This window comes from Capricornis sumatraensis, chromosome 9 (assembly GCF_032405125.1).
Source record: "Capricornis sumatraensis isolate serow.1 chromosome 9, serow.2, whole genome shotgun sequence".
NCBI classification, from domain to species: Eukaryota; Metazoa; Chordata; class Mammalia; order Artiodactyla; family Bovidae; genus Capricornis; species Capricornis sumatraensis.
In genome coordinates, this window is record NC_091077.1 from 12099207 (window position 1) to 12123556 (window position 24350).

At 50.9% G+C, this 24350-nt stretch overlaps 1 protein-coding gene across 1 annotated transcript in view; it reads left to right on the forward strand.

The window, feature by feature from the left end:
- The first annotated feature begins 11618 nt into the window (after positions 1–11618).
- The window catches only part of RFX1 (regulatory factor X1), a 31862-nt gene continuing 19130 nt past the window's right edge, over positions 11619–24350 (forward strand). Inside the window, exon 1 of the mRNA XM_068979957.1 lies at positions 11619–11641. The gene's annotated coding sequence lies outside the window, so the exon portion shown is untranslated. The remainder of the gene's footprint in view (positions 11642–24350) is intronic.

Sequence of the window (24350 nt, forward strand, 5' to 3'; positions counted from 1 at the left end):
GCATTCAGAATCTTTGATCTTTGTTGCAAAGTGGGGTCTTTAGTTGCAGCAGGCATGTGGAATCCAGTTCCTCAGGCCCTTTGCATTAGAAACACAGAGTCTTAGCCACAGGATCACCAGGGAAGTCCCTCCTCCCACACACCTGCTTTTATGTTAAAGGTAGCATTAAAAGGTTTCTTTTTATTGTGGTTTTATATATATATATATATATATATATATATATATAAAACATAAAAATTTACCATGTTAGCCATTTTAAAGTATACAGTTCAGCAACATTAAGCACATTTACATTGTCGTGTAACTTTCACCATCATCCAGCTCCAGGACTTTTCACTTTCCCCAGCCGACTCTCTGTACCCGATTAAATAGCGATTCCCTGCCCCTCTCCCGGCTTCTGGTCACCACCATTCTACCTTTTGTCTCTGTGAATTTACCTATTCTAGGTACTTTACAAATTAAAACCAAACACTATTTGCCCTTTTGTGTGTAGCTTCCTGCATTTAGCATAATAGTTCAAGGTTCATCCATGTGGTAGAATGTGTCAGAATTTCAGTTGAAGGTAGCAGGTTTTACATATTCTTCCACACCTTCTTCCTCCCCCACCTCCCCACACAATTAACAACAAATGCTGGCCATCTCTCCTTTCCAAAGCTGTCTTTATGCACTCGTCATTTTCTGTAACCACAAAGTATTCTGCCACTTCCTCGCCCCATAGTTAATTTCACAGCTGGAGACAAACATATTTTCATCATTTGTTCTTAGGTTAACACTGCAGTGAAGACCCTTCCACAAACATCATTTCACACACATGCGAGCGTAGCTGTAGATAAATTCCACAAAGTGAGATTTCTGGCTCGAAGACTATGTGCATTTGTAATTTTCACAGATATTACCAAATTTCCCCCTTTGAGGGTTAGGTTAACTCATACTCCCTCCAGACACAGGTAAGAGTCCTGTTTCCCTTCAGCTTTACCAAGAGAGTATCATCAAACCTTGGATGTTTGCCAATAGGACCAGCAAAGAATGTTATCTCAGAACAGAGAAAATTTGCATTTCCCTTACCACAAGCGAGAAAGAACATATTTTCACAGTCCCATGTAGTTTAGAGCTATTTATAGTTTTCTTTTTCCATTCTGGCCACCTTCCTTGCCCATTATTCTTTGCTGATCTTTTCCTTCCTGATTTATAGGAGGGCTTTTTGGTTTTTTAAAATTGTTGTTGTTGTGCTATTTATTTAAAAATGTCTGTTTGGCTGCTCCACATGGCTTGCAGGATCTGAGTCCCTTCTCAGGGACTGAACCTGAGCCGTGACAGTGAAGGCGCAGAATCCCAACTGTCGAGGCAGTCCGGGAGCGGGTTGGGAAAGAATTTCCAGACACAGAGCATTTCAGAAGGGAGTGAGCTTTTATTAAGAACAAAGAGCAGAGAAAACGTGGGCACTGGGAGCACAGGGGGCCAACCTCCTGACAGACCAGGGAGAGTTGACAGCTTTCATGAGTTAATAGACTCAAGGCAAAGAGAATTCCTGCTGGAAGGGTGGCGTTAGATGACTGGTCAGGGTGCTATAGGGTGTTAACTGCAGTGGGCATCTTTGCTTAACTGATATCAGCTTGTTAGTGATATCGGGGGGCTTTTGGCAATGGTTACAAAGGGGCTCAATCAGCTTCAAAGGTGACCTCCGTTCTGGGCTCCGTTTTTACGGCCTTGGTGCAAGGCCTTGTACCTGTGGCCTTGGGGACAGGGCTGGACACTAACTACTAGACCACCTGGGAACTCCCCTGCTGCTGCTGCTGCTGCTAAGTTGCTTCAGTCGTGTCCGACTCTGTGCGACCCCATAGACGGCAGCCCACGAGGCTCCCCCGTCCCTGGGATTCTCCAGGCAAGAACACTGGAGTGGGTTGCCATTTCCTTCTCCAGGGAACTCCCCTAGGAGCTCTTTACATACTAAGGAAGCTTACCATATGGTTATGAAATGTGTACCAAATATTTTTTCCCAATTTGTCCTTCCTCCAAACTTTTAAGTTACTGACCACTAACAATTATTGAGGATTTGCTGTTCAGTCTGGTTTTGTCTTACATACTTTAAAGACACTATCTCCCTTTTTTCTTTCCTTTTTTTAAAAAATATTTATTTATTTGGCTGCATCAGGTCTTATTCATGGCACGTGGGAGCTAGTTCCCTGACCAGAGTTTGAACCCAGGCCCCCTGCATTGGGAATGTAAAGTCCTAGCCACTGGACCACCACGTGAGTCCCCACATCATCTCTTTTCAATCTTACTGCCACTGTTTTTCATCTCTAAATACTACAACACAAAGTTCTGAAAAATAAGGACGTTTTCCTATATAAGGACATTTTCACACCTAACAAAATATTTGATCATTTGTCAGTATCATCTAACACCAGAGCATTTGCTCTGATATTTATCAACATTTCCCCAAATCTCTGAAATGTCTTTTTAGAGATACTTTAGAGCAATGATGGCCAATTGAACTTTCTCTGATAATAATGTGTTTTCCAACACAGTAGCCACTAGTTATTAATACATTTGGCTGTTGAGTGCTTTAAATGTGTCCAGTGAGAGCTTCCCTGGTGGTCCAGTGGATAAGAATCTGCCTTGCAAGGCAGGGGACGCTGATTCAGCCCTGGGTCTGGGAAGATCCCACATGCTGCGGGCAACTAAGCCCCTGAGCCTTCGTGTCACAACTACTGAAGCCCACATGCCATACAGCACGCTCTACAAGAGAAGCCACTGCAATAAGAAGCCTCGCACAGCTACAGAGTAGCCCCTGCTCTCTGCAACCAGTGAACGCCCAGCACAGCAACGAAGACCCAGCACAGCCAAAAAAAATGTGTCCAGTGAGACTGAGGAGCAGAATTCTTCGTTGTATTTTATTTTAGTTCTTTAAGTTTTAATAGCTACTTGGAAAATTACAGGCCAATATCCCAGATGAAGCTAAATGTGAAGTATAAACAAAATATTAGCAAATCAGGGACTTTGTGGTTAAGACTCCTGCAGGCAGCTTGGTTTGATCCCTGCCTGGGGAACTAAGATCCCACATGCTCTGCGGCACAGTCAAAAAAAAAAAAAAATTAGCAGATCAAACTCAACAATACATTAAAAGGATCACACAGCATGATCAAGTGGGATTTAGTCTAAGGATGCAAGCAAGTTCAACATCTGCAAATTAATCAATTTGATATACCACATTAATAAAATGATGGGCAAAAATCATATCAAAAATCACATCAAAACAATCTTCCAATCATGATGAAAAATCAAGAACCCTGTAACCTTGATGGTCTACAGAAAATGCTGACTTTGTTTTTGTAACCCCACCCCCACCCAAAACCTTGCTAACTTTGATTAAAACACTGAAACCCGGAATAAGAGATCAATAGACGCAGAAAAAAACGTCTGACAAATTTCAACATCCTTTCATGATGAAAAAAAAACCTCTCAACAAACTGCTACTTAGAGGAAACGCACTTAATGTAACAAAGGCCATATGTGACAAACCTACAGCTAATATATTCAATGCTGAAAACTTTTCCTCTAAGATTAGGAGCAAGACAAGGGGGCCCACTCTTGCTGCTTTTATTCAATATAGCACTGAAAGCCCTAGCCAGAGCAATTAAGCAGGAAAAAAGAAATAAAAGGCATTCCCCCCCCTGTAAAAATAGCCACCCAGGACTAGTAGCTACCATGTGAGACAGTGCAGGTTTAGAATCTGACTTCCTCACCCAAATATATCTCAGCTGTAGGCACTGTCTCCATTCCTCCCCTCCCACTTGGCCCTCAGCCTTTTGCAGTGTGACAACTGTGCCCCTGCCTCTACAAATGTCACTGAACCCAGGTCTCAGCCATCTCTGCCTCTTCCTAAACTCTGTCATGCCTTCATCACGCAAAGCTCTCACTCGTTTTATTTCTGCCTCCTCCATCCCAGAGGGTTTCCCCTGTGGCTCAGCTGGTAAAGAATCTGTCTGCAACGAGGGAGACCTGGGTTCGATCGCTGGGTTGGGAAGATCGCCTAGAGATGGGAAAGGCTACCCACTCCAGTATTCTGGCCTGGAGAATTCCATGGTTGCAAAGAGTCTGACACCACCGAGCGACTTTCACTTCCATCCCAGATGCTCCGTTCCTTGCCCTTTCCAAACCACTGCCAGCATCTGTAAGACACTTGCTACATGTTCTTGAACCGGTGAAGTGAAGTGAAGTCGCTCAGTCATGTCCGTCTCTTTGCGACCCCGTGGGCTGTAATCTACCAGGCTTCTCCATCCATGGGATTCTCCAGGCAAGAGTACTGGAGTGGGTTGCCATTTCCTTCTCCAGGGGATCTCCCCAACCCAGGGATGGAACCTGGGTCTCCTGCATTGGAGGCAGACGCTTTAACCTCTGAGCCACCAGGGAAGCACTGGTAAATATTCTTAAATTAATAGGACGTATCAGTTTGTATGTTTCTACAGTTTATTTTGCATGTTTATACAAGTGTGTTGTAATTTGCACAGTGATGCTGTGTACTAGATCTCCACCTGTATCTTTTTCAGTGATACATTGTGGGATTTTTTTTGTTTATTTTGTTTTGTCTGTTTTAAAAAAAAAAGCACATAGAAAGCATTTTTTACTAACTTCTTTCCTTCAGCTTCCTCCCCACAAAAAGATGTAATTCTGCTGGGAGAGGGAGTACGGAGGGGTGGGCGATAGGTTGACACTGGTTCGTGTAGATTTAGAGCATGTTTTTATTTTCAAAGCTCAGTCCATTTCACAGGTCTTCCTTCCTTTCAGAGTCACAAGCTTGTCTTCGTGTATCAAAATCCTGCTTCCAATATGTTTCCCCAAACCTGATTAAGTGTGTGTTCCTGACCCTGGGCTTCCCTGGCGACTCAGAAAAGAATCTGCCTGCAATGCAGGAGACCTGGTTTTGATCCTAGGTTGGGAAGATCCCCTGGAGAAGGAAACAGCAACCTACTCCAGTATTCTTGCTTGGAGAATTCCATGGATTGAAGAGCCTGACAGGCTAATAGTCCATGGGGTGGAAAAGAGTCGGACACGACTGAGCAACTTTCACTGTTCACTGTTCCTGACATTAGACTCCATTGTATTCATGCATATATCTGCACAGTGTTTATATATCAAATATATACATATTCATATATACCTATTGTTTATATATCAAGTATATATATATATTCATACATACCTATTGTGTGCATAGTTTGGAAAGTTAGAAGAACCAGCTTGCTAATCATTCACTACACCTCATGTTTAACAAGCAGAAATGCTCATGCGTTTGAGATGAATTTCCAGTGTAACAGAAGGACACCTTGTTTGTATTTCAATGTACCAACTGGCAGATTCTTATTTCATTATTGCTGGCACTTTAGTGGATGGCTCTTAATTTTTTTTTTCCTCTCTCTCTCTCTTTTTTAGCAAAATTTGATGGAGACTTCTCACTCTTGCCACTTGGGTCAGATGTTGCTTTATTTTAAAATGCTGTAGTGTCTGAGTTTCAACACCACGATTTTAGAGAGCTACTTCATTGCTTTCAGTGTTGGCTTAGTATTCTGTATCATGCAGTTCTTATTTCATCTTTCTGGTCCCCTAGGGATGAACACCTTCATTGCTTCCAATTCCTATTTCAGTGTGCATTCTTATCTGGCGCAAAACTCAGTGAACATAAACACTTGGGACAGTTTCTTTACCACTGAGCTTTCCTGATGGCTCCGTGGTATAGAACCCGCCTGCCAATGCAGGAGACATGGGTTCAACCCCTGGTCCAGGAAGATCCCACATGCAGGAAAGCAACTAAGCCTGTGCACCACAACTATTGAGCCTGTGCTCTAGAGCCCGGGAGGCACGACCGCTAAGCCCATGCGCAGCAACTTCTGAAAGCCAGGTGCCCTGGAGCGTGCGCTCCGCAGCGAGAGAAGCCACCGCAGTGAGAAGCCTGTGCGCTGCACGAGAGTAGCCCCTGCTCATCACAACCTCAGAAGCAACAAAAACCCTGCAGAGCCAAAAATAAAGTAAAACAGAACTTGGAACAGAGCTAGCACAGTTGTAGTTCTCTCAGGTTAAGAGCTCTCAATACAACGGCTAGTTTAAACGAGAGACTGTCTCTGCTGGCAGACAGTCTAGCGATCCTGGGTCCTTTGGTCAGTTGCTCCACCGTCCTCTAGGGCTGTCTCTTCAAGGACACTTGCCTGTGTCTGGAGACATCTTTGGGGCTTCCCAGGTGGTGCTAGTGTTAAAGAACCTGTCTGCCAGTGCAGGAGATGTAAGAGACACGGGTTCGATCCCTGGATCGGGAGGATCCCCAGGAGGAGGAAATGGCAACCCACTTCAGTACTCTTGCCTGGAGAACGCTATGGACAGAGGCGCCTAGTGGGCTATGGTCCAAAGGGTCGAAAAGAGTTGGATACAGCTGAAGCGACTTAGCACGCATGCACGCAAACACACCCGGAATCTTTGGTTGTCGCACCTGACGAATGGAGAAGGGTCGTGTACTACTGGCAGTAGTGAGTGGTGGCCAGGAATGCTGCTCAGTTCTCCACGGTGCACAGAACGTACCCGGGGGGACAAAGAACAATTTGGCCTCAAATGTAAATGACGTCACCCGCCCTAGAATAGTCCCCACTCCGTTTTGTCATGACTGACATGGGGAAGAGACCGGGACAGTTGTCTTGCAGCACACGCCACTCTCAGCTGTTTCCTAATGTCGTTTAGCTTGTTCCTCTATGCTTCCAATTTCCTGCAAACTGGATGTTGGGTGGAGAGATTTGATCAGAGTCAAGTTTAATGTTTTGACAAGGGGTGTCCTGGGAGAAGCTATCAACTTCCTTTGGTAGGGTCCCTCTCCTGTGAGCTTCACTACAGCTAATGCTGGTGACAATCTGGCCTCCGTGATGAAGTCTGCACCCACACACCTAGTGAAGCCTCTGAAACCCTGTGCATATCTCTCGCTCCATCATCTTCTCACCTGAGGCTTTTTAAAAGTAATTATTTTTTCTTTTGCCTGTGCTGGGTCTTCACAGCTTGTGCGTGTGTGTGTGTGTGTGTGTGTTGAGGTGGGGGGCGAGGCGGTGCTTTCTCCACTTTCTACTCTTCCTTGCAGTGAGCGGGCTTCTCATTGCAGTGACTTCTCTTGGTGCGGAGCACAGGCTCTAAGGTTCACGGGCTCCAGTAGCTGCAGCATGTGGGCTCAGTAGTTGCGGCTCGTAGGTCTCTAGAGCGTGGGCTCAGTAGTTTTGGTGTACAGTCTCAGCTGCTCCAAAGGCATGTGGATCTTCCTGGACCAAGGATCAAACCCTTGTTCCCTGCACCAAGTAGGCAGATTGTAATCCACTGTGCCACCAGGAAAGTCCTCACCTGATATTTGGTAACACCCATTGATGATTACCCTCTAAATTAATTACTGCATTGGCTTTTGAAAAATGGTGATTTTTTTTTTTCTCTAATTTTCTCCTTCCTTCCACATTTTTTAGCTGGCATTCTTGGGCTCTTTGGTGATCAAGGAAAGCTACTACTGGGAAGGCCAGATCATGGTAATTCCTTACTTTTCATAAGTAATGTTTCCAGGAAGGAGTTAGTTAAAAGCTACTTCCAATGGGTTAATGTGTGTGTGTTTTAACTTCCAAAGTGAGGTATAATGTATATGAAGTGCTCAGACCTTTTTCTTTTTTTGGCTCAGCAGCAGGGTCTTAGTTCCCTGACCAGGGACTGAACTCAGCCTGGCGGTGAAAGTGTTGAGTCCTAACCACTGGACTGCCAGGGAATTCCCAAAGTGCACAGATCTTAAATAGAGAGCTCAGGGAATTTTGACGTCTATATACCTGTGCAACTGCCACCAGATAAAAATATAGAGCATTTCTAATCCCACACTGCCTTCCTTGCCAGCTTTTTTTTTTAATTGAAGGATATTTGTCTTTTTTTTTCTTGTTGTGCTCGGTCTTCGTTGCTATGAGCAGCCTTTCGTTGCAGAAAGTAGGGGCTGCTCTAGTTGCAGCGTGCATGCTTCTTTTGTGTATGTGTGTGTGTGTGTGTGTGTGTGTGCATGCTTCTTGTGGTGGTGGCTTCACTAGCTGTGGAGCACAGGCTCAAGCACGGGCTTCAGTAGTTGCAGCACGTGGGCTCAGTAGTTGTGACGCGCAGGCTTAGTTGCTCCCTCGCACGTGAGATCTTCCTGGATCAAGGACTGAACCCATGTCTCCTGCACCGGGAGGTGGATTCTTTACCACTGAACCACCAGGGAAGCGCCCCCACTTCAACCCCTGCCCGCTCCCATTAAGTTATATAATGAGTAGTTTTGATTGAAGAAATGATTTCCAGGTTTGGTTGGACCCAACTTGGGGTTCAGGACTTCAGGAAGGTGGGGAAATGGGTGGGAAGTAAAAATAGGGCTTCTTGCACCCCACCACTCAACATGGCTGGCTCTGACACCCAAAACTGTCTCACAGAATTAGCTGAACGGGTTAAGTGACTTGCTTTGCCAACCAGGACTTATTCTGGGCACTCCTTCCTGGAAGTCTCATTAATTCTTGGGGCTCAGCGAACATTTCCAAGCAGACTGCTGCTTCTTGTCTTCCATCTAGGGTCACACCCAGGAGCAGCAAAGCACACTGGGAAGTCCCAGAAAAGAAGACAGCCTGTCTGCCGGCTGCTGCCTTCCGTTACATGATCCCAGAGGATTCTCCTTTCCCTCCTGAGCCTTTGTTTGCTCACCTGGCAAGTGGGGGGAATATTCCACCTTGCTGGGTTCTTGGGGAGGATTTCCACAGAATCTGACTACCTTTACATTTCTGAACTCACCTCCTGGCGCTTTCCTCTCTGCTCATCTCACTCCAGCCAGATGTGTGGTCCTGTCCTCAGATGTCTGCTCTTGCAGTTCCCTTCATCTCTGTTTTTTGGGGGCTTGCTTGCTTCTTCTCACCACTCAGGCTCGGTTCAAATGTAACCCATGTAACTCCTCAGGTTACATGGGTTCCAGCATCACTCTTATCACACAGTCTAATGGTGCTCTCACAGCTTTTCATTTTTTCTTGAGTCTCTGTTGCTGTTTTTTTAAGTATAGTTGATTGACAATGTTGTATTTGTTTCAGGTGTACGACAGAGTGATTCAGATATATCTCTATATATTCTAGATCTCTCTCTCTCTCTATATATATATATATATAAAATTTATGTGTGTGTGTGCATGCCCAGTTGCTCAATCATGTCTGACTCTTTGCGATCCCATGGACTGGGATCGCCTGCCAGGCTTCTCTGTCCGTGGGATTTTTCCAGGCAAGAATTCCAGAGTAGGTTGCCAGTTCCTCATTCAGGAGATCTTCCTGACCAAGGGATTGAACATGTGTCTCCTGCATTAGCAGGCAGATTCACTACTACTCAGCCACCTACATATTCTTTCTCAGATTATTTCCCCTTATAGGTTATTACAAAATGTTGAATACAGTTTCCTGTGTTATATAATCAGTCCTTGCTGATTATCTATTTTATAGTTAGTAGCACCTCACAGCTCTTATGAACCTTTTTTAAAGGTTTTTTTTTTAATGCAGACCATTTTTAAAGTCTTTGAATTTCAATGAATTTGTTACAATATTGTCTCTATCTTATGTTTTGGGTTTTTTGGCAGAGGCGTGTGGGATCTTGACCAGGGATGGAGTCTGCATCCCCTGCATTGGAAGGCGAAGTCCCATCCTAGACTCTTAAGTGTTAATGTCTCTGCTTACTGTGTCATTTAGTGGGGAAGGGGGACTACATTCCACACCCTGCAGGAAGTTATTTTAATGCCCTTTGCAGAGATAGAACTTAGGCCCCAGGCAGTGGGAGCTCAGAGTCCCAACCACTGGACCACCAGGTAATTCTCTTATCATGTCTCTTATTTGTAGTAGACCACAGAATCTAGGGATTTGTCTTCTTTTTTCACTTTTTCTACCAGGGCCTTGCAGAAGAAAGTGTAATGTTGGCCGAACTAGGAAACAGCAGCTCAGAGAGGTGGAGCCACTTTCTCAGTGTCACACAGCAGAATCTGAATTAGAACGTCAAGTTCTGAGTCTATGCTTTCTTTTTCCTTTTTCCTTGGTCTCTGGTGGGAGTTGGAGCACAAAATTTAAAGTGTTAAAAAACTGTCATAAGATATTTTTAAAGGTCAAAACTCATGCCAAAAAAAAAAAGTAAAAGGTAAGATTCTACCCTATACTTGCATGATTTCACTGCTCCCTAATCCCAGTCCTGACGGATTCTGTGTTTATTTAAAATTTTGCTATTTTGTTCACTATGGATTTATTTTTTCCCCATTAAATTTGATATTTAAAACATAACTGCAATACTGCATTAGAATATTATTCATCTTGATGGTCGAATTTTTGTACCAAAGACGCTCAACCTAATACAGACCCCGCTTCTGTCTCTTCTCCTTCCCTAGAGAAACTGAGGCACGTAGGAGGGCGGGAGTGGGGCAGGAACGGGGGAGGGATAGGAGAGCGTGTGGAGCTTGGTTGAGCAATCCGAGCTGCCCCGGGAAGGGCTGGACGCTGACCTTTGCTTATCGCTCACGGTGGAAGCAGCTAATTAAGTCCCCCGCCTGTGGGAGACCTTTCGCAGGGCGGCCCGCACCTCCTGCGGGGCCGAGATAGCCGCGGTCGCCCCGGCAGCCGTAACCTTTCCCGGCCCGAGGCGGCGGGGAGGCGGGAGACAGCCGGACGAGCCTAAGCGGAAGCGGTGGCGGGGGTCGCTCTGTGACTGGGGCCCGGGATCGAACCTTGGTCTCGTGTTCATCCCACCGCCGTAGAGCTAAGGCGTGGGGGGCGGAAGAGAGCACCCGGTGACGTCATCGAACCCGGAGCCCGGCCTCCTCCACCAACGTCACAGACAAGCAGCGCTGCGTCACCGTATTCCTCCCCTGACGTCAGCGCGCGAGACCAAGAACTGGCCCACCGGGAAAGGTAGAAGTCTGAAGGAAGAGATCTTTCTTTTCTCGCTCTTTACATTTGGTAAGGCGTTTAAAGTACGCAAGAACGGACTACCACTCCCAGGGGGGCTTTGCGTGGCGCGCATGCGTATAGGTGCCAGCTAGAGAGCGCGGCAAACCTTTGGGTTAGATTGATATCCCTTTAGTCTAACCAGAAGACAGGCTTTAAGGCAGCAAACCAATCCCTACCTCACAGACCCCACCCCTTTATTCTTAGCCCGATGCTTCCTTGGGGGAGTGACGGGCTCCACTGCCTTTGAAGGCTCAGTTTCCTTTGATGGACATTAACACCGGTGAATCAGAGCGCCGGGAAGTCTAGAGGGTGTTGAAAAGCGTGCCTTGGGGCCAATAGGTTAGCGGCAGGGCCTGGCGCCGTCCAATCACTTTTCCCGGTGTCGCCAATCACCCTGGACCCCGCCCCCCGAGCGTGACGTAAGTAGGGTGGGTAGCAACAGTTGCCCCGGTGAGGGAAACGGAGGCGCCATAGCCACGGTAGTCGTGGCGACCAAGCAACCCGGCAACGCGAGTCAACAACAACAACCGCCCGGCCGACCCCCACCCCCACCCCCCCCGGCCCGGCCCGGGGACCCCGGCACGTTCTGTCCCCCTCCCAACATCGCCTCCGAGACCTCTGGAAAGCCCTTCCGCAGAAAGAAGTGGGAAGAAGCCGAGGTAACCGGGCGGCCCCAGGGTGGCAGGCCGGGCCGGGGAGGGCGGCGGGGCCCGGGCGGCGGGCGTCGCTGTGGTCAGAGTCTTGGGGGAAGGGGCGGGCGGTCAAAATGGCGGCGGCGACCGTCGGGGCCGTGGGGGAGGGGGGCTGGGGCCCGGCTGGGGCGACACCACCCGCCCCCGGGCCCCGCGGCCCGGCCCCCGCGAGGGGCGGGCGTTCGCAAGCCGGCGGCGAGTGGAGGTCGGCCGGCCCAGGCGGGGGGCTTTTATATGTCGGGAGGTACAAGGGGGCGGGACTTGGAGGGTTGGGCCAATGGGAGTGAGGGAGGGGCGAGGCGGGATCTAGGTGGATGGGCGGGGCCAGGCCGTAAGGTGTGGTTGGGGGCCGGCCGGTGCCCCGGGAACGGGGTGGGGCAGCTGCGCTTAGGCCTTCCTGCTCCCTGAAGCTATGGAGGCCACCTGTTCCTCGTCACTGTAGAACCTGCCAGTACTCAGTGCCTGCCATACCTAGGCCTCAGTTTTCCATCCTGTAAAGTGGGTTCAGTCATTGCCATCTCGCCTCTTTTTTTGCATTTCAGGCCTCCTAATTCCTTTCAGAAATTTCTCTAGTTTCATCCTTGAAGTTTTTACTCCTATCTACTGTTTCTGAAAGTGTTTTATAGATTAACTGTTGGTCTTGATGTCAACGTTGCTGTTCCCTCCTAAATCTACCTTTTCTTTGAGAGGAGGTGAGGGTGGAGAGTTTTTGAAGCTGTGGGCTAGGGATATGACTTTAGTCTGGATGATTTGGTTAGCAGAGAGCGAAGGCTTTGGCTGAGAGACATGATCTTGGGTGGCTGAGTTAGAGGAACCGAAACTTGATTGCTTCTCTGTGGGCAGCTCTAAGATCTCCTTCCTGTTATCCCTGGACAGGGGGCTTATTCCTGGAGATTGGGCCATTCCTAGTTTTTCTGCCTATCCTGGGGTTCCTCTCTGGGCATGGGGAGTAAATGGCTCCTGAGGAAGTTTCTGAAGCAGCTTCTCTTGGTCAGACACATGTTTTTGTGTCAATCAAGTTGGTGTCAGCTGGATCACATGTCATTGAAGAGGTACCAGCCTCCAGAGCCACGTGGGGAGGGAGCGGGGACACTGAGGTCAGAGACAAGGGGAAGTGCTCTACTTTGTTAGAGGAGAATCTGAGTGACTGTTTTGCTGGGCAACAAGATCTGCCAGCTTGAGGAAGATTTTTTAAAATAGCCAGCCAAGCCAAGTCCACTGTGCTTATTCTCCATTTTGCTTTGGAGCTTGGCATCAGCAGGGCTGACAGCAGACTGCAGCCGTTTTCTTTTAAAATCAATCAAACTTCAAGAAGAAATGTTCCAGGTTCTCCTAAAGCTTTCCCCCAGAAGTTTGAGATAAGGCTGGGAGAAGGGATGTCACTTCTCCAGGGACTTTTCCCAGGTCAGAACCTCTTGAAATTTAAGAACGGGAGAGATTTAATTTTTCAGTAAAGATCTAGAAATAACCACGTTGTCAGATCATCAGCACCTGTTAGAAAGGCAAATTCTGAGGCAGAAAGTGGTGTTACTGATGATCTAGTCTCATTGACTGCTTCTTCCACTCTCTGTGACCCCCCCTTCCCTACTCCATCCCCCATATCTTTGGCATTTGAAAGGCCCAAGCCCAGACCAGTTATTAGACTCCAGAAGGGAATACTGGCTTTGGTTGCTTGTTTGAAACAATCAACTGCTCTCTAGCTGTGTGCTCCTGGGCAAGTAAGTTAACATCTCTGGGCCTTAGTTTCCTCCCATCTAAACTAGGGGCAGTGATCATCGGTCACGACTTTAATCTCATGTTACGGTACTGTGGATCCCATAAAAGAATACATGTTGAGCATCAGATGCATAGTAATTGCTCAGACTTTGTTGACTGCTACTGTTATTATGACGATTGTCACTTCCTGCTCAGCCCTTGGAATTATACGACTTGCATTTATTTTTATCATCTCAAATCGGGTGACAGCCTAGTGGGTTTAAAGCTTGACTCACTTGCTGGTCCATGTGGGCCGATGACAGGGATCCTGGGAAACCAGGTCCTAGGACTCCAGTTTCTAGTGGGAAGGTGTCACTCTCCTAAGACCCTTCTCCAGCCTTAGGAGAAGACCCAGAGAGAAAGTTTGTCCCCGGGCCCAGGCTCAGACTCAGCCTTCTGGGAAGCAGCTGGATAAGCTGGGGCACTGGGTGTCATGGAAAAGTGGGGACCTGGGAAAGGTGTCCCTGGAGTTAAGTGGCTCACCCTCCCCTCCTGCCACATGCTCCAGCATCTTGGGTCTGAAGACAAGGGTTGGGCCAGACAGGACTCTTCCCCACTCCTCCACCTGCCAGGGACACTGCCTCCAGAGAGCAACTGCTTGGTACACAGTCTTCCTGGCCTGAGGGGCCTGTTCTGGATTCGGAGGCATCACCTGCCCCTGTAGCACAGCTGCAGGAGGCAGTAACTTTCCCTCAAGCCTCTCTCACCAGTCGGTAGATTTCAACCGTCTTTGACATCACTAGCAGGGTGTTGTTCCCAGCATTGTGGACACTTATTTGGCAGTGAAAGTGGAGCGGAGTCCCAGCTGTGTGCTTGTCAGTGTTCTCGTAGCTGGGAATAGAGTGATGGGCACCCTTACCTTTCTGGTTGTGGAGGGAAGAAGAAAATAACCAAACAGGATACAGGGCCAAGGAAAAGATGAAACAGGAGTATGTGCTCCAGAGGGCTTGTAAAGGGGGTGCTTGAGACCTGACAAGGTGACCTATGAGCTGAGACATGAGTGATAAGGAGCCAGTAGGCGGAGATGAGGAGAGCATGCCAGTAGATGGAAGAGCTGGGGCAAAAGTCCTGAGGCAGGGGAAGGCCTGGAGCATTTGGGAAGGAGTGATATTGTGGCTAGAACATTCAGAGCGAGAAAGGGGCCTGGAAGGGGCCAGATCCCATGAGGCCCTGTAGGTCACGGAAGGGGCTCTGGTTTTTATTTATTCTCTGTTATGGAGAACATTGGAACCTTTTCAACAGAAGAGGGACACAATAGGGTTTGTGTTTCAAAGACTCTTATAAAGGCAAGAGTGAAGCCAGGAGCCAGTGATGAGTGGGTCCAGGCAAGAGATGATGGTAACCATCAATACTAGCATGGTATTGATAAAGATGGAGGGAAAAGCCCAGCCTTAGGATCTGTTCTGGAGGAGTTATTGATAAGTCTTAAAAACTAACTGGTGGGACTTCTCTGCTGGTCCAGTGGCCGAGACTGTGCTCCCAATGCAGGGCACCCAGATTTGATCCCTGGTCAGGGAACTAGGTCCCACATGCTGTCAATCCTGTGTTCTGCAACAAAGACCTGCACAGCTAAATAAATAAATACACGTCTAGTGGTTAGGACTCTGTGCTTTCGCGGCTGGGGCCCAGGTTCAACCCCTGGCTAGGGAACTAAGATCCCGCAAGCCACGTGGTGTGGCAAACAAACAAATAAAAACACCCCCCCCCCTGCCCAACACACACACACCACCAAAAAAAAACAACCAAACTGGATACAGAGGATGAGGGAAACTCACACTGTTATATTTAATTTCCCCATTCCCCCAAAAGTTCATTTTTGAAGCCAGTCTACAGGTGAGGAAAGTGAGGTTTTCTTTCATTTCCTTGGGAGGGCCTTGTCCAAGATGTAAACCATTACAGCTAAACCTTTACCTGTTTTTTATGGCCTGTGATCTGAGAATGTTTTTACATTTTTAAGGACATTTTGTGACATGAATAGTATATCATGATATGTGAAAATTATATAAAATTCAAATCTCAGTGTCTAGTAATAAACTTTGATTGTCACATAGCCACGCAGCTGCTTGCTTACATATTGACTACGGCCCCTTTCACACTCCAGTGGCAGAGCTGAGTCACTGGAATAGACTTGTCTGTCCTTGGAGTCAAAAATCTTGACTTCTGGCTGGTCCTTCACAGAAATATGCCAGCCCATGTCCTAAAGAATGGATTCAAACATTCTCCAAAAACAGGTCTTGGCTTTGAAGATAGGTGCAGCCATTGGTGCATTTTTTGGCAGTTTCATTGCTAAGGAACAGATTTGCTGAGTCATGCTCAAATAGATGGGGAACACATCTCATCCTGTATAGATATTTGTGACTTATTCCTCTCCAGGGAACACCCTCCTGAACTCTGCTTAACCTAGCCTTCCACAATTGGAAAAAAAAAAAAAAAGGGAGGTTCCCTGGTGAAATAATTATGGGAAATTTGGCATTCGGTATCATTCTTCCTGGAGACTACAATGACAATGCTGAGAAGGTCTCCAATAGAGAAGCTGGCTTAGCTGTTTTATCCATCTCCCCTTCCCCATTTTGAGCTCAGTTGTGTCAATGCCACCTCCCCCTGTCCTTGAGCGGAAACAAGGAGGCCTGCAGGGTTTGCACCTTGACGGGGAGAAAGCACCAGCAAGTGCAGAGGTTTTAAAGCCCTTTTGTGGTGGGAGGGGGCCACAAGGGGCCACTCTCCTAAGGCTAGGAAAGTCCGGGCCAGGGCTTCTCAGTGCCCCCAGTACAACCTGCCCCAGAATTATCCAGGCGACTAGCTCAAACAGCAGACTCCAGGGTCATCCCAGACTCTGTCAGTGGGCCTAGGAACCTGCATTTAGCTGACTCCCCAGGTGAGGCTGATGAACACCAGAGTCAGAATCTCTGCTTGGTGCCTGTTTCCAAGAGCTTGAGGATTGTGTCTCTCTCCTTTCCCCTCCAACCCCATGGATGCTTGTTGAGTGACTAATGATAATAGCAACTTCCACTTCTCAGTGCTTATTTGGTGCTCTGCTGATCACATTGGATCTTTGCAACAGCCCTGTGAATCAGGTGTTATCATCCCCACGCGAAAGATGGGGAAACTGAGGCCAAGAGGAAAATCAGTTACATGTTCATGAATTAAGAGACAGGCCAGGGTTCAAGTGGAAGTGGGTCTGATACTGGTAGACAGGCGCTGATCAGCAGCAGTGACTTGAGCATCCAATCTGGACCAGGGTTTGGACCCACTAATGCAAGGAGGTCTGAGGAGGTGGGCCGCTCTAATGCTGGCAGGAAAGAGTTTGGGGAGGGCAGGGGCTGGTGCAAGATGTTTTCCCTGTGTGCTTGGCAGGCAGTAGCCTCTCCCTCTCCAGGTGAGCAAGTTCTCCCTGCTACCTGAATCCCTGGCAGGCCACCTTTCCATCCTGCCCAGTGGGCAAGCCCAGAACCACTCCCTCAGACCTGGACCAGGGCCCTTGTTGCCGTCCCTATCTCTGTAATGACCAGGCTTGGCAGGGAGGGTGGCCTCAGGGCTCTGCCAGCTCTGTTCACACCAGCCACCAGAGCCTGGCATACCCCAAGCCCAGCAAGCCCACCTGAGTGCAGACAGCAACCCTTGTTTCCTTTGTACTTAGCAGCCCAAAGCAGGGAGGCTTATAGTCTTGCTTAGAGCCTTGTTCAAGGGCCCTGGGCAATGAGGGGAACCAGAGCCATTCCTTAAGTGCTCAGGCTGCACCAGGAGCTTGGCCAAACACTGCCCGCACCATCAGACGGAGCTCTGCAGCAGCCTTGCACTGTAGGGCTGCTACCCTCCCATTGCACAGATGGGGCAGTGGAGGCCCAGGGAGGGGCACTCTCCCCGCAAGTCACACAGCGGGGAGGTAGTCAACTTCAAGTTGTGCACAGGCCCATCCAGGGTTTGTGACTCACCTGCCTTGCCCCCTGCTGACCTGGATTCTTCTTGGGTTTGGCATCCAGAGGCAGAGTCCAGATCCCCAGAGAGTGAGACACAGGGAGGTGTGAAGGACACAGGCACCACGGTGCTGCCTGGCCTGTGGTCTCCCTCGGGCTGCTCTGGTGGGCTCCCCGCCCCTGAGTTCTGCTGCTCCAACCAGAGCCTTGGGTAGGTGGCATTGCCTCTGTGGGTGGGCCTTAGGTGTCTCCATCTGAAAAACAGGAAAGATGCCATCTACTGACTGTGAGCCCTGGGCCTGGCTCCCTGAGTAGGGCTGTGGGCTAACAGCACATATCTGGGGGTCAGAGAGACCTGGCTTCAAATCCCTTTCCTCGCTGGTTGCTGCCACAGGCCTGTGCGCGGGTCACTCCTGAGCCTTGTTTTGTTCATGGGTTAAATGGGCACAGTGGCTTCTCCCTTGCCAGCCTGCCGTGAGGAGGTAATCACAGTGATTACCTGGGGTTTCTGATCACCAAGTAGCAGTTGTTTTTCTCTTCCCCTTGAAAAATCTCTTTTAGTCGCCCTGCAGCTGGCTGGCCGTGGCAAGTCAGGTGCTCGAGGATTAACGCAGAAGAGCCTCTGGCTCAGCCCTGCAGTGCCATGCTGCTGAAGGCCACAGGTCACCGCGACCCCACAGGCAAAGCTCTTACACTGAGATTCGTCTAGGGCCACCAGGGGCCACGTAACTGTGAGGGGTGGAGCTTCTGCTAACCACTCGTGCATTTGTTCCACTGTCCCTAGAAGCTCCTTAGTGAAGGAGCCGGGAACCGGCGGCCCACTCCCTGCAGGGGCAGGGCTTAGCGAGGGGCGGGGCTTAGCCAGGACGATGTGCCTCACCCACAGTACTTGCCTCACACCCAGCGCCTGAGAGAGGCACCACAGACGGTTAGCAGCCAGAAAAGCTGCCTCTGCGTGGTCAGGTGGGCCCCGTTCTGAAGTCAGCGGGGCCTTCCAGGCCTGCTCTGTGGCCAGGGCCTGCTCCCAGCCCAGTCGCCCCAGGCCCTAGAAGGCCACTGTTCAGGGAGGAGCTCACATCGGGCGTCGCCACCTACAAATGCCCTCGTTTCTATGGCCACAAGCAGCTCAGGGGGCTTTTTGGACTCAAAACACCTTCCCCGTGTCTGGCATTCCGCCACCCACCCCCCCTCGGGGAATGACACTCAGCCAAGAATCCAAGCCCAGATGGCAGGCAAGGAGGGGACTGGAAGAGGCTGGCTGGGAGACAGCTTTCCCCATGACCTTCCTTCCCAGCAGTTAGCCCACTAGTCCAGTGCTTAGAGAGCCCAGGGTTCAGACTCAGTCCCACCTCTTCCTTGCTTTGTGGGCTGGGGCAAGCTCCTTAACCTTTCTGAGTCTCAAGCATGGACACGATTGTTGCAGAGTTTTAAATTAAGTAATGTAGAGACTAGATTCTATGTGCTTCCACTGCCTGGAGTAGGGGTTTGATCCCTGGCCGGGGAACTAAGATCCCACATGTCATCCAGCCATGCCCAAAAAATTAAAAAATTAAAGTTAATTGTAAAGAAAGTATGCAGGACAGTGCCTGCAGGCACCCTCAGGAGAACTGTATTATTTGTTTCTGGGCAAAAGTCGGAGGTCTCCCAGCCCAGGGGTCCCCCAGGCGCTGGAGCCTGCGAAGGAAGAAGGCAGGAATCCTGGGTCGGGGTGAGTGGAAGAGGCGCAGACCAGCCCTGGTCCATCCTCAGTTGCCATGCAGCGATGGGTTGGTTAGACCTTGCCACCAGCCTTGGGATGTAATTAAGTTGCTGATGAACCCAAACGTGTCTCTGGGGAGCCAGGAGCTGTCCCTGGTTTCCTCTGCCTGTAGATTAATTCTTGTTTTTCCTTCTTTTTCTCCCTCCTCTTCTCTCTCCCCCCTCCCTCCTTCTTCCCAAGCAAGCAAAAAAAAAAAAAGCCTTATTTATTATCATTTTCCCCACTGTTGGCATGGCAACACAGGCGTACGTTACTGAGTTACAGGCGGCCCCGCAACCATCCCAGCCACCACAGGCTCCGCCACAAGCCCAGCCGCCACCGCCGCCCTCTGCGGCACCCCAGCCCCCCCAGCCCCCCGCCACCGCCGCCACCCCCCAGCCCCAGTATGTCACCGAGCTGCAGAATCCGCAGCCCCAGGCACAGCCACCGGGCAGCCAGAAGCCGTATGTGACAGAGCTCCCGGCTGCCCCCACGCCCTCGCAACCGGCCGGCGCACCCACCCCGTCCCCGGCGTCCCAGCAGTACATCGTGGTCACTGTCTCCGGTAAGTGGACGCGTGCTCGGAGCCAGGGCACCCTGTGAACAACTCCAGCAGGAGTTTGGGGGAGCCTAGCCTTCTGGATGTGGGGGCATCCCGGAGCCCTCCCGTCATCACTTATTGTGCCGATCACCTGGAGGGCAGTTTTTAACTGTCTCAGGTTCACAGGTGGGATTTGCGGGGCATCTCTGGGGAAGGCTTCCCTGGTGGCTCAAGACAGTAGGCGATCTATCCTATCTGCAGTGTGGGAGGCCCGGGTTTGATCCCTGGGTCGGAAGACCTGAGGAGAGCATGGCCACCCACTCCAGTCTTCTTGCCTAGAGAACCCCATGGACAGAGGAGCCGGCGGGCTACAGTCCATGGGGTCACAAAAGAGTCAGACACGACTGAGCGACTAACACTTTGACTTTTTTCACTTTCTGGGGAAGAAGTAGTCAGACCAAGCAGGGAGGACTCTGTACCCCCCAAAATCCTCCCCGCCAGGGCAGCTCTTTGAGCTGGTTCTGTCTCTGTCCTCAAGTAAGATGTCACTCAATGAAAGACTTGGGCAGTGGAGTTAGTTTGCAAATGCCTGCTGGAACTGGAGGGGGAGCATTCAGCCGTCATCCATAAAGGGACCGTAACAACTTTGAGTGACTTCCCTGGTGGTCCAGTGGTTAAGAATCCACCTTACAACGCAGGGGACCCGGGTTCGAGCCCTGGTCGGGGAACTAAAATCCCACAGGTAGCAGGGCAGCTAAGCCTGAGTGCTCTGGAGCCTGCACAGCGGATACAACCAAGACCCAACACAATCAAAAGTTTAAAAAACAAAAAGTAACAGTTTTGAGCTCAGGGGCTGCCTGTGAGGTGGTCCCAGCTGCAGTTCAGGGAGGTCCACTGGGAGGTCTGGAGGGGTTGCTCCCCCTCCCTTCCGTTTCATTTTTGACAAGACTTGGGCCAAGCAGGGCTCTTGGTTGGGTGAGTTCGTGAGTGTGTGATGTGGCCAGGGGATCCTGTGTGTCACTGCAGCCGCCCCCCTGAGGCTGTGGAGCAAATGACCAGGAAGCTCGGGCCATAGGACCCATGGTTCCTGCCTCAGAGCATCTTCCCTGTGCCCGCTTCCTCTAGAATGGGGACGGGCTGAGCAGAGGGAAGTAGAAGCAGAGAGTCAGGACAGGTGGTCACTCCCCTGAGGGAGAAGGTGGAGCTCAGACGAACTTCCCTGGCAGTCCAGTGGTTAGGACTCTGGGCTTCTACTACAGGGAACACAGCTTCCATCCTTAGTTGAGGAACTAAGATCCTAACATCCCACACGCTGCATGGTGCGGCCAAAAAAAACCCAACAGGCGGCTCTCAGGACAGGACTGGGCGTCTTCAGTGGTTTCTGATGTTCCCTGTGTAGAGGGGAGGCTAGCCCCGGTCTTTCCCCAGTGGAAAAGGAAGTGGTGGGGATCCTAAGGGCATTCTGGAAGGCTGTGGAAGATGCAGGTCAATTAACTTCACCCTAGGACAATGAAGAGTCAAAACTGGTGGCAACTGACACGGCCCCGTGGGACCATGATGGAAGCAGCTGGGCCCTGGCAGTGTCCTGGAGGCTCCCGGCAGTGTCAGGGTCCCCAGGGAGGGTGGGGGGCACGGGGAGGGGCTCGGGACAGTGACTCTTTGCAACACAGACTGGTGTGGAGGAGGGCTGGCATGTGAGAGTCAGCTGAGTACAGAGCGAGGCCAGGCCCAGGATGTGGCTAGGGTCGCCGGGCCACATCTCCAGGGGGTTCTCAGCGCTGCCCAGTATCCTCACCAGCATCCTGCCCACTCTCTGAAAAACCCAGGCCCCCGGCTGCGCCCTCACCTCTAGCACCTCCCTCTCATTCCGTGATCTTAACCCCCAACCCTGCTCCTGACCTCCCTGCGGACAAAGCATCATCATGTGACAAGAAGGACCCCATCTCCCACCCACCCAGCCTCCCAGCCCCCAGGATCCATCTGCACCCGCCAGCTCTGCTTTCCTGCTGCCGGAAGGGTGAAGTGGCCTCATGGCAGTCCCAGGCTGCCCCCTCCAGGACTTCTGCCGTCCCAGCCTCATCACTTAGTCCCTCTCTGGTAGATCTTTTCTACCTGCTTGCAAAAATACAGCAACTCCCATTTTAACCAGGGCCCCCAGGCCCTGCACCTCCTACCGCTGTTGTCCCACTTTCTTCCCCTAGTTGTCGTTTAGTTACTAACTCATGTCTGACTCTTTACGACCCCATGGACTATAGCCCACCAGGCTCCTCTGTCCATGGCATTCTCCAGGGAAGAATACGGAAATGGGTTGCCCTTTCCTTCTCCAAGGGATCTTCCCAACCCAGCGATCGAACTCGTGTCTTCTGCATCTCCTGCATTGGCAGGCGGATTCTTTACCACTGAGCCACCTGGGAAGCCCTCCCTTTAAGTCAGAATTCCTCAAAGAATTCATCCTCCCTTCCTTAGTCTCTGCCGCTTCACTCGGAGCTCTGTCTCCTTAACCCCAGAGTTCCAGGCAGGATCACCCATGGCCCATCTTGTCAATCCAATGGTCACCCTCCATTCTCCTCTTCCTTGGCCTCTGGGCAGCACGTGACAGTTTCTCCCCCCCCCCGCCCCCCCAGAGATGCCCTCCGCTCTGGTCTCTGCCCACCTCTCTGCCTCCCCATCTCAGTTCCCCCTTGCTCTTTCCTCCTCATGTCCCTGGCCTTGTGCACCACGACCGCATCAGCTGAGGCCTCCTCTCTGCTCCAGGCCTTGTCCTGTCCCTCAGCCTCTGATGCCACCTCTGTACGACAAGGCCCACGTTGAGGTCAGGACCCAGGGACTCGGCCCTGAGTCCTCGCCACCTGTGACCCATCCACGCGGTTCCACAGACCTCTCAAACCAGCATGGCCTGATGGCAGCCTGGAATTTCTTTCCTTCTTCCAATCTGGCCTCCTTAGAGACTTCCTTGTCCTAGCAAATATCACCCTCTCTCTCCCCCCACCCCAGGCCTGGGTCAGCCTTGACTCCTGTCTTACCCATACTTTTTTTTTTCCTGGGCACATGGCGTGGCATGCAGGATCCTAGTTCCCCAACCAGGGATCAAAACCATGCCGCCTCTGCAGTGGGAGTGCAGAGTCGTAACCACTGGACCACCAGGGAGGTCCTCTGTCTTACCCATCCTTGAGCAAGCAAGCTGTCTCGGCTCCACATCCGAAGTCCAACCAGAACCCACCACCTCTCCCACCTCCCTGGCTCTAGCCTCTGTTCAGACCCTTCACAGTCCTCCCCAACAGCAACCAGAGAGAGCCTCTTGATAACTGTTGATTCGATTCCATCATGTCCCAGCTCAACCTGGATTATTCTAAAGCAGGTGGCCCTGGGGGCACTCTCTGAGAAAGCCTGGCCTGGCCTTTCTTGCCCCTAGGAGATCTGGATCCCTGTGATAAGGACCAGCTCCACATTCCCTGCGCCGCTGCTGACAAGTGTCCAACCTCCTGACTCTGGCCATCCAGGCCTGCTGGCCACCCAGCCCGACCTGGTATCAACCTTCCGCCCCACATTCCTGCTTCAGCCCCACTGGCCTTCCTGTGGCTCTGCAAGCCTTCCAGGCTCAATTCATCTCTGGGCCTTGGCACTCTTGTTGCCCTCTGCCTGGAGCTCCCCCACCCCAGACCCTCTGGTGGCTCCTCCCTCATGAATGCTGACCTGACCCAGCTCAGCGCTCCCATCCCATCTCGGGGCCTCTGCCCAGCCGAGAGCAGGCAGGAGGGGTTGCCTGTCGCCGCTAGAGGACTTTCCATGGCCTCCACGGCATCTTATTGGCCTTGGACCTCCTGAGTGCTGGCTTTTGCTGCTTGCTGTGTCTGGGGTCCCCAGAACAAGGGTCTGGAATGGACGCACGACTGCAGACCCCAGCATCCCCCAAGTCCCAGCCCATCTCCTCTCTTCCCTTGTCTTTTCCAGCTCCTCCCAGCACCCCCCTCTTCCACCCTCAGGGAGGCCCTGGTACCTACTGGTCAAAGCCTTCGTTACCCCCCTCCTGGCCCCCACTGTGACGTGGGGCACTCAGTGTGGATGGGTTGCGGTGTTGACGTGACCGGTTGTGGGTGTGAATCTCTTCTTTGGTCAGGCAGTGGCCTCATTATCTTTCACAGTGGTCCTGGGAAACTGCCTGTCCCTTCTGCTCCTGGTTCTGCCAGCAGCAGGCCTGTCCCCGGAATGGTTACCGGGCATTGCTTTCTCGATTTGTTCTATGAGGACTCCTGCGGCTTCGCTGACCCCTCCCCCACCCCGGCAGTGATTTCTGAGGGTTCCTTTGTAAGCCTTAGAGTCCCTTTATCTAAGGGTGGCCTCTGGGCCACGTGAGCCGGTCCTGGGGGTGGAGGTGGGAGTGTAACTAACACCAGAAAGGCTGCAGCAAGATGTCTGGGGCTCCTCCCGAGCCAGAAGCAATGTGAGCTGAGCAGGGACCCAGGGAGTTGCAGGCAGGAGGCAGGGCGGGGACCCGGAGCCAGACCTGGAGCTCAGACTGGAAGCCAGCCAGGAGCGCCACCGCCCTAGAAGCAGCTCCTCTCGCCCAGTCCTCGGGAGCTCTGCCCTAAGGTGACTTTGGAGGTGATGGGAAGGAAGCTCAAACTTCCAGCTTAGGAACAATCCTCTAGATCCGTAAGTCCCCGTCCTCAGAGGCCACCAGGCTATCACCCGAAACCCAAGTGGAAGGAAGACCTTGTGAGTCCTGCC